Source organism: Thalassophryne amazonica, chromosome 1 (genome assembly GCF_902500255.1).
Source record: "Thalassophryne amazonica chromosome 1, fThaAma1.1, whole genome shotgun sequence".
NCBI classification, from domain to species: domain Eukaryota; kingdom Metazoa; phylum Chordata; class Actinopteri; order Batrachoidiformes; family Batrachoididae; genus Thalassophryne; species Thalassophryne amazonica.
The window spans coordinates 78,710,566-78,722,905 of record NC_047103.1 but is presented as its reverse complement, the minus strand read 5'-3'; the positions used below and the strand labels follow the sequence as shown (position 1 = coordinate 78,722,905).

General features: G+C 40.7%; 1 protein-coding gene across 1 annotated transcript in view; it reads left to right on the top strand.

Moving 5' to 3' along the window:
• Window positions 1-12,340, top strand: part of ccny (cyclin Y) — a 208,763-nt gene that overhangs the window by 34,225 nt on the left and 162,198 nt on the right. The gene's annotated exons all lie outside the window — the stretch shown is intronic.

Genomic DNA, 12,340 nt, shown 5'->3' with positions numbered 1-12,340 from the left:
CAACAGAGGTGTTTTTCCTGTGGCGGAGCGTCGCGGCGGCTGCGAGCTGACGCTGCAATCCGCCCGCACGTCTTTCATTAAAAAAATCTCCTTTAACAGTGGAATATCCGGATAAAATGCTGAAACCGACTTCTTCTGAAACTTCTCTGTTCTCTCACGACGTCCTGGATCAACAGAGACTGAAATGTGGAGGTTTTAAGCTTGAAACAGGCTGATGACGCTGCCTGAGAGCGCTGCGCGACGTCTCGCACCGTGAAAAGTCCTTAAAGCGACAGAATCACCTCAAAATCTCTCATCAGCTGTTACAATTTTCACTGAAGACCAGCTTAATTTTTCGAACCATGTCCACTTCGATGTGTCTCACAGGTTTAGAAAAAATTTTGATCAAACAAAGTGCCAGTCTCTCAGCAACTTCTCAGACAAAGGAATTCCGACGAGGGGCTGGACGACTCCTCCCACAAGGAGTGCTCACAGGCGAATGACGTCACCGACAGGCGTGGAAAAACTCACGCATGCGCACGAGGGTTCAAGCATGTCTGACGTAAAAACATATGAATGAAATCCATATAGTTTTTGAAAAAAATAAAAAGGACCTATACTTTACGGACAGACCTCGTAATTGCCATCAAGTCTCATTTCCAAGCATGCCAACCGCTTCAGCAAGCAAGCAGACAGACTGCTTCATGTAAGATGATTTCTGATGATAACACTGATGGGAATATACTTAGACACAGTGGTAATTCACACTTTCTTTTCTGTGCTGTATCATAGAAGCAAAAACAATTGGCAAATTGGATTTGGAGAACAGACTTCAAACGATGATGAAAATGGTGAATTTCATCACAAAAGCATTTTAGCATTCATGGGCATCCCAGCTAAAGATTGCTGTTTACTCTTTACTCTTAACTTCTGGTTGAAGCAGTCTGAACCTGGCAGACACACCCTTGCGTCCTGGTCAACTTTTCCTCATATTTCTATTAGGCATGTACTGATCCACATTTTTTCACATCCAGTCCTGATACCTGAATTTCTGCTGATATTGATACTATTCCAACACCAGAGCTCTGTTTACTTTATTATTATTATTATTATTATTATTATTATTGCTATTCCAGGTAGGGATGCACCGATCCACAATTTTTCACTTTCGATCCGATCCCGATACCTGAATTTGGATATCTGCTGATACCAATACTTTTCCGATCCTCTGTTTGCTTTAATATTATTGTCATTATTATTGATTTTATATGAGGATTTTCTTAAAAAGGAGACCTGAAAGTTGAGCTACAATTTGCCAGAAGGTATATCTAAGATGAAAGCCTAGATTTGATGTTTTGGTGAAAGAATTAAGTACTTTTATTTTATTTTTTTTAGAGACTTTTATAGCCTTATAGAGAAAATACAGCACTTTCTTTGTCTGTTTCTCTCCCTGCCTGTCTCTCCCTCTCTCTCTGTCTGTCTCTCACTCGCTCGCTTTCTCTCTCCCTCCATCTCTCTCTCTTTTTATTCCTCTCTTGCTGTTTTCGTGCTGTGCTAAACTTCGAACTTTTAGGAAACACGAAGTCTTTCAACTATAAAATAAAATAATTGTATCATCATCGACGCTCACGTGCAGGTTTTTAATGGAGACTTTTTCCCTTTCAGCGGACATAATCTCTGTTCGGCTCCTTCTCGGCTGCATGCTGACCTGGCGTTTTACAGCCTCAGGACAGTGAAGCGGCAAGTTTTAAGCACACATTTTCAGCAACAATTCAGTAAATTTTTCGGAAAATCCGTGCTCGACAAACAGACAATGTGAACCCGAGAGCTGGGCAAAAATTTGCCGCTAACCACAGCTAGAGCACTGTGGAAGAGAGCTTTCTCAAACAGCCCCGCTTCAGAAAACCTCCCCCTCTCCTCCTCCCTCTCGGCAGTAAACAAGCAGAGAGCAAACAGCAGTTGAGAGGATCGGCCCCATACCTAATTCCAGGACCTAGATATGCTTCTTACAGAGCCACTCCTTAGTTGCCCTGGCTGTGTGTTTTAGGTCATTGTTGTGCTGGAAGACCCAGCCATGACCCATTTTCAATGCTCTTACTGAGGGAAGGAGGTTGTTTGCCAAAATCTTGCAATACATGACCCCATCCATCCTCCTTTCAATACAGGGCAATCGTCCCTTTGCAGAAAAGCACCCCCAAAAATGATGTTTCCAACTCCATGCTTCATGGTTGGGACGATGTTCTTGGGGTTGTTATCCTCCAAACACGGCGAGTAGAATTGATACCAAAAAGTCTATTTTGATGTTATCTGACCACATGACCTTCTCCCATGCATCCTCTGGATCATCCAGATGGTCAAATTGGCATGAACATGTGCTGGCTTGAGCAGGGGGACCTTGCTGCCCTGCGGGATTTTAAACCATGACAGCATCATGTGTTACTAATGTAATTTTTGCGGCTGTGGTCCCAGCTCTCTTCACGTCATTGACCAGGTCCTCCCATGTATTTCTGAGCTTCCTCAGAATCATCCTTACCCCACGAGGTGAGATCTTGCATTGAGCCCCAGACTGAGGAAGATTGACAGTCATCTTGTGTTTCTTCCATTTTCTAACAATTACACCAACAGTTGTTGCCTTCTCACCAAGCTGATTGCCAATTGTCCTGTAGCCCATCCCAGCCTTGTGCAGGTCTACAATTTTGTCCTTGGTGTCCTTTGGTTTTGGCAAAGGTGGATAGGTTGGAGCGTGATTGACCGAGTGTGTAGACAGGTGTCTTTTACACAATTAAAGAGTTCAAACACATGCAGTGAATACAGGTAAAGACTGCAGAAGAGGAAAGCTAACAGGTCTATGAGAGCCAGAATTCTTGCTGGTTGGTAGGTGATCAAATACTTAATAGTATACACAAATGAGAGTAATTTCTCTATGATATACTCTGTATTCCAGTGTAGTGTTTTCAGATTTCTTTCAACTTTGTCCAGAAATTATTGAATAATCTTATGGCCCAGTCATATGGCACACGACGATTCCTGAACAAAAGGAAAAAGTAAAAAAAAAAATTGTTGAGAAAAGGTGGATGAAAGAGCTTTATCACCAAACAGTCTGCGAAGCAAGAGCGCAAAAGGGACGAAAGAGGAAATTAACAAAACCGAAGCTAGCGATCTTGACGCTTTAAACGAAACGTGCCTGGAGCCACTGCTAGAGCAGTGTGTCTGCATCTCTGCGTTCCAGGACTTGGCGCTGGAACGGCACTCATAGCACCTGAGTCCTGGAGAAACTGCAGACAGAAGCTGTGGAGATCTGTGTGTGCATGTCTGTGGTCCCTGTGGACACTGTCTGAGCACACGCTGTGTGCTCCGTCTTGTTCCAATTTAAAAAAAAAAAAAAAAAAAAAAAAAAAATGGTGTTCCATGGTCGCTGATTAGATACTGTATTATATTCTAAGCCATATACCTGTATATTGATTTATAACAGAAAACTGTCAAAAGGGGGGAATAAATATAAGTGTAAAGGTGATTAAATATATCAGAGCAGTAAATTGATCAGTGCTTGTGAACGCCGAGCATTGACTCACCATGTCCGGTTATTCCCCCAGCTGCAGCTGATCCACAACGTGAATTCTGCCTTCCAGAACAGCCCTTGATATAATCTTTTAAATTATCTACCCGTTGCCACATGGACAGAAGAGCTGGATTGTCATTCATACACTCATATTGTTATATTTAATAAAGAATAATAAGCACATGCAGCAGCTGCTGCTGCCGCTAATGCTGCTTTCAAGTACCTTCGGAAGTTACACAACTTTTTTGTTGTTTCAAATTCAGCAATTGCTTGTGGCAAAATAATTCATTGTATCCACATAAAAGATTAATTCTTCCCTATCTAAGGTGCATGAGCGCATTGAACCTGACTCTCCACCCAGATAAAAAAAAAAAAATCCAAGCAAACAGGCTGAGTTTGCCCTGTAATTTCTGATGGTACATGAACGCAGCAGCAGCCTCAGCGCTCACAAACTGTCTTCTGCACTGTGTGAAAACACTCAGCTGCTCAAACGAAGTCAAATTAAACAATAACGTTACAAAAACTAAACAAACGATTACAAAACGTCAAGAACGACAGCAAAACAAAACACGGACGAATTGAGGTTTTCGTTGCTCTTTGTTCAAATTTTTCAACAGTTTAAAAATCCTGACGAAGCGCCAGCTGTAGGAACGAAGCTGCGCGAAGGTTAAACAATGCCAGTGAAAGTCCAGATTTCTTGTTTCGTCAGGGCTTCGTTGCCCTTCGTTAAGTGCTGTGTGACTGGGCCATTACTTTCACCATGGCTGGCGTAGCTGGTTTTCTTTATTTTATTTGAAATTTTCAGAGAGAAGCGTTCCATAAAAGCGGCTCCACAGGTAGGTTAAGAGCAGTCTTTAATATTAATATCTTTAATATGATGCGAGCGTGCAAAGGTCTTAGTTTCACCTCTGATTATTTCCCATCTTTAACTTCGTAATGAAATTAAGGAACAGACAAGTGCCTTGTGTCGTGGCAGACATAATGTGTTTAAATGTGTTTCTGTTTGACAAACTGATGGTATTATTTTTTTTATCTTGCTTCACAACCTCTGGCCTGGAACTAACAAATTAATTTGTTTATCATATAAATCGTCTGATTCTCTTCTGTGTTTGTTTTGACAAATATTGGCTGTAGGACTGAGTTTGAATAATTGTAACAGCACAGTAATAGCATGGAAAATGTAGGTTTATGGTGAAACTCTTAAAAACATTCATCATGCCCATCAATTTCTATTTGTGCTTGGTTATCAGAACCTAACCAAGATGGCAGCACTCTGGCAAAAGCCAACGAATGAACGCCCCCGTCTTCCATGTAGTGAGTAAATAGAAATTGATGCTCTTGACCAAAGCAGCATCTCTGCATCTGCAGTTATTAGATAAACTATGGATATTAGCAAACAACACTGAAAAATGGATGTTGCTAACTACATTCTGGACTCAAACCATTACAGCAGGAGGTGGTAAATCATTCACATCCTTTATGTTAATAGCGTGTGTGCATGTGTTATTTATTTAGTAAGTTAATTGTAAGTACATAATATAATTGTACATTTGTTAAAAATACATGAATGACATAAGAAAGTGAAAACACTTATTGACGTTGTGATCCATTTGAAAATCAAATGACAAAATTAGATTAGATACGACTTTATTGATCCCTTGGGGAGACTCCCTCAGGGAAATTGAGGTTCCAGCAGTATTGTACAGCAGCACACAGGGTAAGAACCACATAGAGTATCAAAATTGAAAGTAAAAAAGAAAAACAGGCTATGTGTGTGTGTGTGTGTGTGTGTATATATATATATATATATATATATATATATATATATATATATATATATATATCTTAGAGCCCGGCCGATATAAGCCCTTTTCAAAGTACTCACTATCGGCTGAAACTTTGCCAATAGAACGCCGATAATTTCTCATAAACAGAAGAGTTACTGAAATAATGTTTGTGTCAGCAGTGTAAAATGTCCTTGCACCGTTTGTCCAGGAGATGGAGCTCTGACTCCATTCAGCTGAGAGCTGCTTACACCCCTGCTTAAATGTGTTCATCACCGGCCCCCGTAGTTCGCCATCAAACTGCACTGATTGGCTGACAAAAGCATACAAGTAAGTTTATAAGGATGTTGTTTGTAATAACTTTGCGATAACATTCACCCCACATTTCTCCCGTTTCAGTTCAACTCAGTTCGATTAACTCAGTTCATGTAGTCATGTGTCAAATGTGCTTCATTGCGTCGGTCATGCTTTTTATTAAGCCCACATTGTGTCGACCTTATTTCTAGCATGAAAAACTTTTGTTTACTGCTAAGAGGTTGAAACATTCAGATTCACTGGTCGTCCGGAAGAGTTTTGGGAATTACTGCTGTTCGCCATTAACCCTCTGGGGCCGTCGTATACAGACAGCTGGGACCAAGTTTTACTAAACTGTAAATAACTTTTTAATGATATGAGATAGAAACGTACTTTTTTTTTGCTGAAAAGTTAACTCCACGGACTTTCGATCCACCATAAGCCGTCTTGGTACTCCTCATAGAAGATGTGTGATGACGTGCGCAATGTGAGTGTTCAATCGGAATTGGTTCTCCGTCACATGGTTTTCCAAAATCCAATCGTAGAGCAGATTTACCTCACGTGATATGGCACGTTTTCAGGAGTGATATCTTACTAGTTTGCCTGTTTGAATAGCCCCCTAACTGCTCCAATTGAATTTTTGCATTTTTTGAACTTGAAAATTCTTCTCTGTTATAAAGTTAATCAATATGAGGACAAAGCTTCAGCTTTTAGCTCATACCTTTTTTGTTAAGGGTTCAAAAAATAATATTTTATTCATCAAAAAAAAAATATCGTCTGATTTATCTGCTATCGGCAAATCAGCAGATTTATCGATTATCTGCATTTTTTTCATCCAAATATCATTATAGGCATCGGCCTCAAAAAATCCATATCGGTCAGTCTCTAATATACACACACACATATATATATATATATATATATATATATATATATATATATATATATATATATATATATATATATATCACAGACATACTGCTCACTACTGGTTTACTGGCTACTGCTGTTCCTCTCATTCCCATCCTCTGTCTTCCTGTTACTTCTCCTACCCCTGAGTGAGGAGTTGTACAGTCTGATGGCCAGAGGGACAAAGGATTTTTTTCAGTCTGTTGGTCCTGCCCTTGGGAAGGAGCAGTCTCTGGCTGAAGGGGTTCCCCTGGTTGCTGATGACGGTGTGCAGAGGGTGACTGGCATCGTCCATAATGTCCAGCAGTTTGTCCAGTGTTCTCTGTCACCGTCACCAGAGAGTCCAGCTTCATGCCAACATGGAGCCAGCCTGCCTGATCAGTTTGTCCAGCCTGGACTGGATGTGTCCTTCTTGTATGTGCTGACCTCCAGCACACCATGGTGTAAAAGAGGATGCTAGCTACCACGGACTAGTAGAACATCCTCAGGAGTTTCCTGCAGATGTTAAACAGCCGCAGCCTCCTCAGAAAGTACAGCCTGCTCTGTCCCTTCCTGTACAGATGGTTGGTGTGGGTTGTCCAGTCCAGTTTGCTGACCAGCCACAGACCGAGGTACTTGTAGGAATCCGTAGCCTCCACCCCAGCCACCACCACATAAAAGTAATAATAAGATAAAATAATAATTGGAATACTGATGATAATAATAATAATAATATTGATGATAATAGTATGTATATATGATCACAAGAACATTAACAATTTATAAATATATTAAAACAGTAAATTAACATTAAAAATTATGTAGTTAACAGGAAATAAAAGTGTTGAGTTCTTCAAAAAAGTGTTGAGGTCGAAGGTTCTAAAACATTCTGGACTCACATGCCATTCCATCTCATGATACAAACTTTGCATAATTTATTGCCACCCTTGAAAAATGTCTGCTACCTATTTTATAGACACTACCCAATCTAGAGCTGTGGATCCCCACAGGCAACACACTAATATTAAACAAAACTGCAAGGAGTAAAGGCAATTCAGTCTGTTAGTTGTTTTTTGGCATGTATTGCTGGGTTGAACACCAAAAATAGCTAATTTTATACACAGACTTCCCTAGAAAGCCATTTAAAAGGGCTTGTTTTTTTCACAATGTAAGAATTGCTCTGACCTAAGAATGAAACCTGTGGTACTGTTGCTTTTTATATTATGCACCAACTTGTGGGACAAGGCTGTCAGCAAAATATAAATCAAGTTCTGTATCTCCATATATACAGTAGTGTTCAGAATAATAGTAGTGCTGTGTGACTAAAAAGATTAATCCAGGTTTTGAGTATATTTCTTATTATTAAATGGAATCAAGGTACCAGTAGATTCAGTAGATTCTCCCAAATCCAACAAGACCAAGCATTCATGATATGCACACTCTTAAGGCTATGAAATTGGGCTATTAGTAAAAAAAAAAAGTAGAAAAGGGGGTGTTCACAATAATAGTAGCATCTGCGGTTGATGCTACAACTCAAAACTGTTATGTTCAAACTGCTTTTTTAGCAATCCTGTGAATCACTAAACTAGTATTTAGCTGTATAACCACAGTTTTTCATGATTTCTTCACATCTGCGAGGCATTAATTTTGTTGGTTTGGAACCACGATTTTGCTTGTTTACTAGTGTGCTTGGGGTCACTGTCCTGTTGAAACACCCATTTCAAGGGCATGTCCTCTTCAGCATAAAGCAACATGACCTCTTCAAGTATTTTGACATATCCAAACTGATCCATGATATCTGGTACGCGATATATAGGCCCAACACCATAGTAGGAAATCATGCCCATATCATGATGCTTGCACCACCATGCTTCACTGTCTTCACTGACTACGTTTACATGCCGTTAATATTAAGGTCAAGGTCAATATTCTGGTTTCTGAATCATTAGGAATAACCGTGTTCATGCTTAAGCAGACAGAGTTACTCCTGTATACATGGTCACTGGTATCATTTGGAATATCCCCATCTAAACAGCGACGCGCGTCGTCCACCGGTGCTTGATTTGATCTGGCGTTCGTGCAAATCCTGCTTCGTGTAAAACCCCTCACTACACACTTCTCAAACAGGCATTAACATTTTCTCATTTTTCTGTCCTGCGGGTTGCCTCTGCATCAAAACAGCGAGCGTCTCTGGACCTGTTGCCAGATTTGGCGCAGCTACGCACAGAAGAGAGGGGGGCGGTGAGAGTGGTCCGTTGTGGCGTTTCCCGAGCCACAGACGGTAAGCGCATCGGCGACAGAGCAATCGCGGTGATATGCCGACCGGTGCCACGGCCAGCCCGCCTGATAAGGACGCAGAACACAATGCGCTGTTTACATCTGCTTCTGTGGTGTCCGGTGGGCTGCACGCGCCGCATACAAGTAGTTGCTGTACTCAAAAGACCAAGATTCCTTGCGGATAGGACATGCGCAGAACACAAAATAATGTTCCTTTCTATGGGGATATCCATATATGACCTGTTATTCGGGTTAGAAAAGGAGTAACCCAGGGGTCTTATTCGGGTTTTTAAAAACTGGAATATGAGCATATTCGGGTTTTTGCGGGCGTTTACATGGCCATGCGCAACCGGGTTATTGCCAATATTCCGGTTATGAAAGGGTTATTGGCTGCATGTAAACGTAATCACTGTGAACTGTGGCTTGAATTCAGAGTTTGGGGGTCGTCTCACAAATTGTCTGCGGCCCTTGGACCCAAAAAGAACAATTTTTTACTCTCATCAGTCCACAAAATATTCCTCCATTTCTCTTTAGGCCAGCTGATGTGTTCTTTGGCAAATTGTAACCTCTTCTGCACATGTCTTTTATTTAACAGAGGGAGTTTGCGGGGGATTCTTGCAAATAAATTTGCTTCACACAGGCGTCTTCTAACTGTCACAGCACTTACAGGTAACTCCAGACTGTCTTTGATCATCCTGGAGCTGATCAGTGGGTGAGCCTTTGCCATTCTGGTTATTCTTCTGTCCATTTTGATGGTTGTTTTCTTCCACGCGTCTCTGTTTTTTTTTTGTCCATTTTAAAGCATTGGAGATCATTGTAGATGAACAGCCTATAATTTTTTGCACCTGCGTATAAGTTTTCCCCTCTCCAATCAACTTTTTAATCAAACTACGCTGTTCTTCTGAACAATGTCTTGAACGTCCCATTTTCCTCAGGCTTTCAAAGAGAAAAGCATGTTCAACAGGTGCTGGCTTCATCCTTAAATAGTGGACACCTGATTCACACCTGTTTGTTCCACAAAATTGACAAACTCACTGACTGGATTCCACACTACTATTATTATGAACACCCCCCTTTTCTACTTTTTTTTTTTTTTTTTTCTTTTTTACTAATAGCCCAATTTCATAGTCTTAAGAGTGTGCATATCATGAATGCTTGGTCTTGTTGGATTTGTGAGAAGCTACTGAATCTACTGGTACCTTGTTTCCCATGTAATAAGAAATATACTCAAAACCTGGATTAATCTTTTTAGTCACATAGCACTACTAATATTCTGAACACTACTGTAGATCATAGAAAAGTCAAAAGCAGTTTTCACTTAAACACTTAAAAAATAAATATTGCACATTCAGTCAGCTCACCTGGAATTTTTAATTTGGTAACTCCCCAGGTTCACAAACTATGCATGAATAATACATGCGCGAATTTCAATTAACATCCAAGCAAGACTCATAAATATGTGGTGTGCTCCAGGAATAACTAACTGTAACACCGATGAGAGAGAGAAATTCTGGGCCCGGAGCCAGTGTGCATTTACAGATGTCACTGTTAAATAAAACCCAAGCAGAGTGGGTGATCCATCTCTGTTGTTCTCGGTGCCACAACCTTTTTGTCTTATTTCTCAGATAATAATTTCGTGCTATGAGTTCAGCTTTACACAGAGCTATTATGCAATGTGTGATCAAATTAGACTGAAATTAACCTCGGGCTTCGGGAATAATTACAAAATTAGACTGTACTGTTAATGCAAAAGATGTTAATTGTTTTGGTGGTTAGGTGTGGGAGCATTCACTGATCCAGTGCAGTGCCACATCCACCACACGATGAAACCGCCCAGGGTCTCAGATGGTGACCGCCCAGGTCAACAACTGGCCCATCCGCACATCTCAAAAGTAATCTTCTATCTGCTGCTCCCAGGTAAAATGGGGCCATCCCCTTGGCCTTCTCTAGCCATGTGCTGGATCATTCACAGAGAAACCTGCCACTGCACTCTAACCTGCAGAAAACATTGACCCTCCCATGCCACTCCTTGTGTGGAGGTAAGAAATGCCACCAATTGTAGCATTATATTTGTTATTGGTGCTGGACATTGTGTCCACCATATTATGACACAACACCTGACAATTCTTGTTATCGCAGCTACTGTGAGGTTGTCCATTGTATATACATTAATTGCTCTAGTTGGCTCGATGACTCGCTTGATAAAGCAGCCGAGCGCTCGAGTAAGGATGACTGGTCCGATTCCAAACACTAGTACAGAGTCAAAATTACAAAAAATGACCAGTGTCTAAATTCTTGTGAACTGGACTGTTACATTTACAAAAACCATAGTTACCATCTCGCAATCACAATATTTCCCACAATACTCGCAATATTACTTCTTATCCCTGGCTGGCCGAAGACCGAATGGGGGATAATGTCGTGGCAATTTCCGACCGTGATAGTGATAGTATCACTCTCTGTGCTCTTGATCATATCATGCAATGATATTCTTGTGACATCCATTCACGACAACAAGCAAGTTGACTGTTTAATTGTGTCTCCACTGTGGTGATGTACAGACGTGAAATTACAAAAACTGTCACTGTTCCACTACTTATGCACCTGACCATATTGCCTTTGCAGCATCTAGAATAAAGTACTGTGTTCACAAAAGTGTTTGTTACCCAGGTTGAGAGCCCTCAGTGCCTCACCCACGCTTAATGCCCTATTTACTCACAGTGCTCACTAGGCATACTGTGCATTCTGTTATCCAGTTTACTCTGACTTTCATTCATACTCAGGAGTGTTATCAGGTCCAGTTTATTGTACGATGTGGTGCAGTGGATTTAAAGTTTGCATTGTGATAAGTATTAGGTGAATATAGTTGTCCTTTATGGCTCAAAACTTTACTCTGGAGGACATTTCCCACAAAGTAAATAGAAGAGATTCAAGGTCACATGGGACAAGTGATTCAGAGTAGTCAAACACTGCATGAGTTTGAAATGTTTGAAGAATCTACGCAACAGCACTCGACTCCGAGACCATTTTCACAGTAACTCAGCATGCAGTTACTGCATACTGATATGTCAGTCTGTCCAACTTAAATAATGCAAGAGAATACACTATTTTGCTGAAATAGCTCAAAACAGCAGAGTTGTGAGTATAACAGGATCACTGTTACACTGATGGAACTCTTTGGAAAGTATGCTGTGGAAACACTTTGGAAATTACTCTCAGCCCCTGTTATTCTTGTGCTATAGATCAGTTGACTACCCAAAAAGTTCAGAAAAAGTTGGGGCAATACGGAAAATGCAAATTAAATAAAATGTGAGTCTCACATACAGTACGTTGATTTCGATTTGATTGGAGACTGAATGAATCAAATTTATTTGTTTTCTATGGTCAGCTCCGATTCATTTGTTAATATACATCCATTCCTACATTTCAGGCCTCCAGTATGTTCCCCCCTCCCCCCAAAAACTGCTCCCCCAACCCCGCTTGGTTTTACAATTTACAATCGGTGTATGAGAGCCATGTGGGTGCAAATATGTCTGAACTGTTAAAGAATGTAATGGAA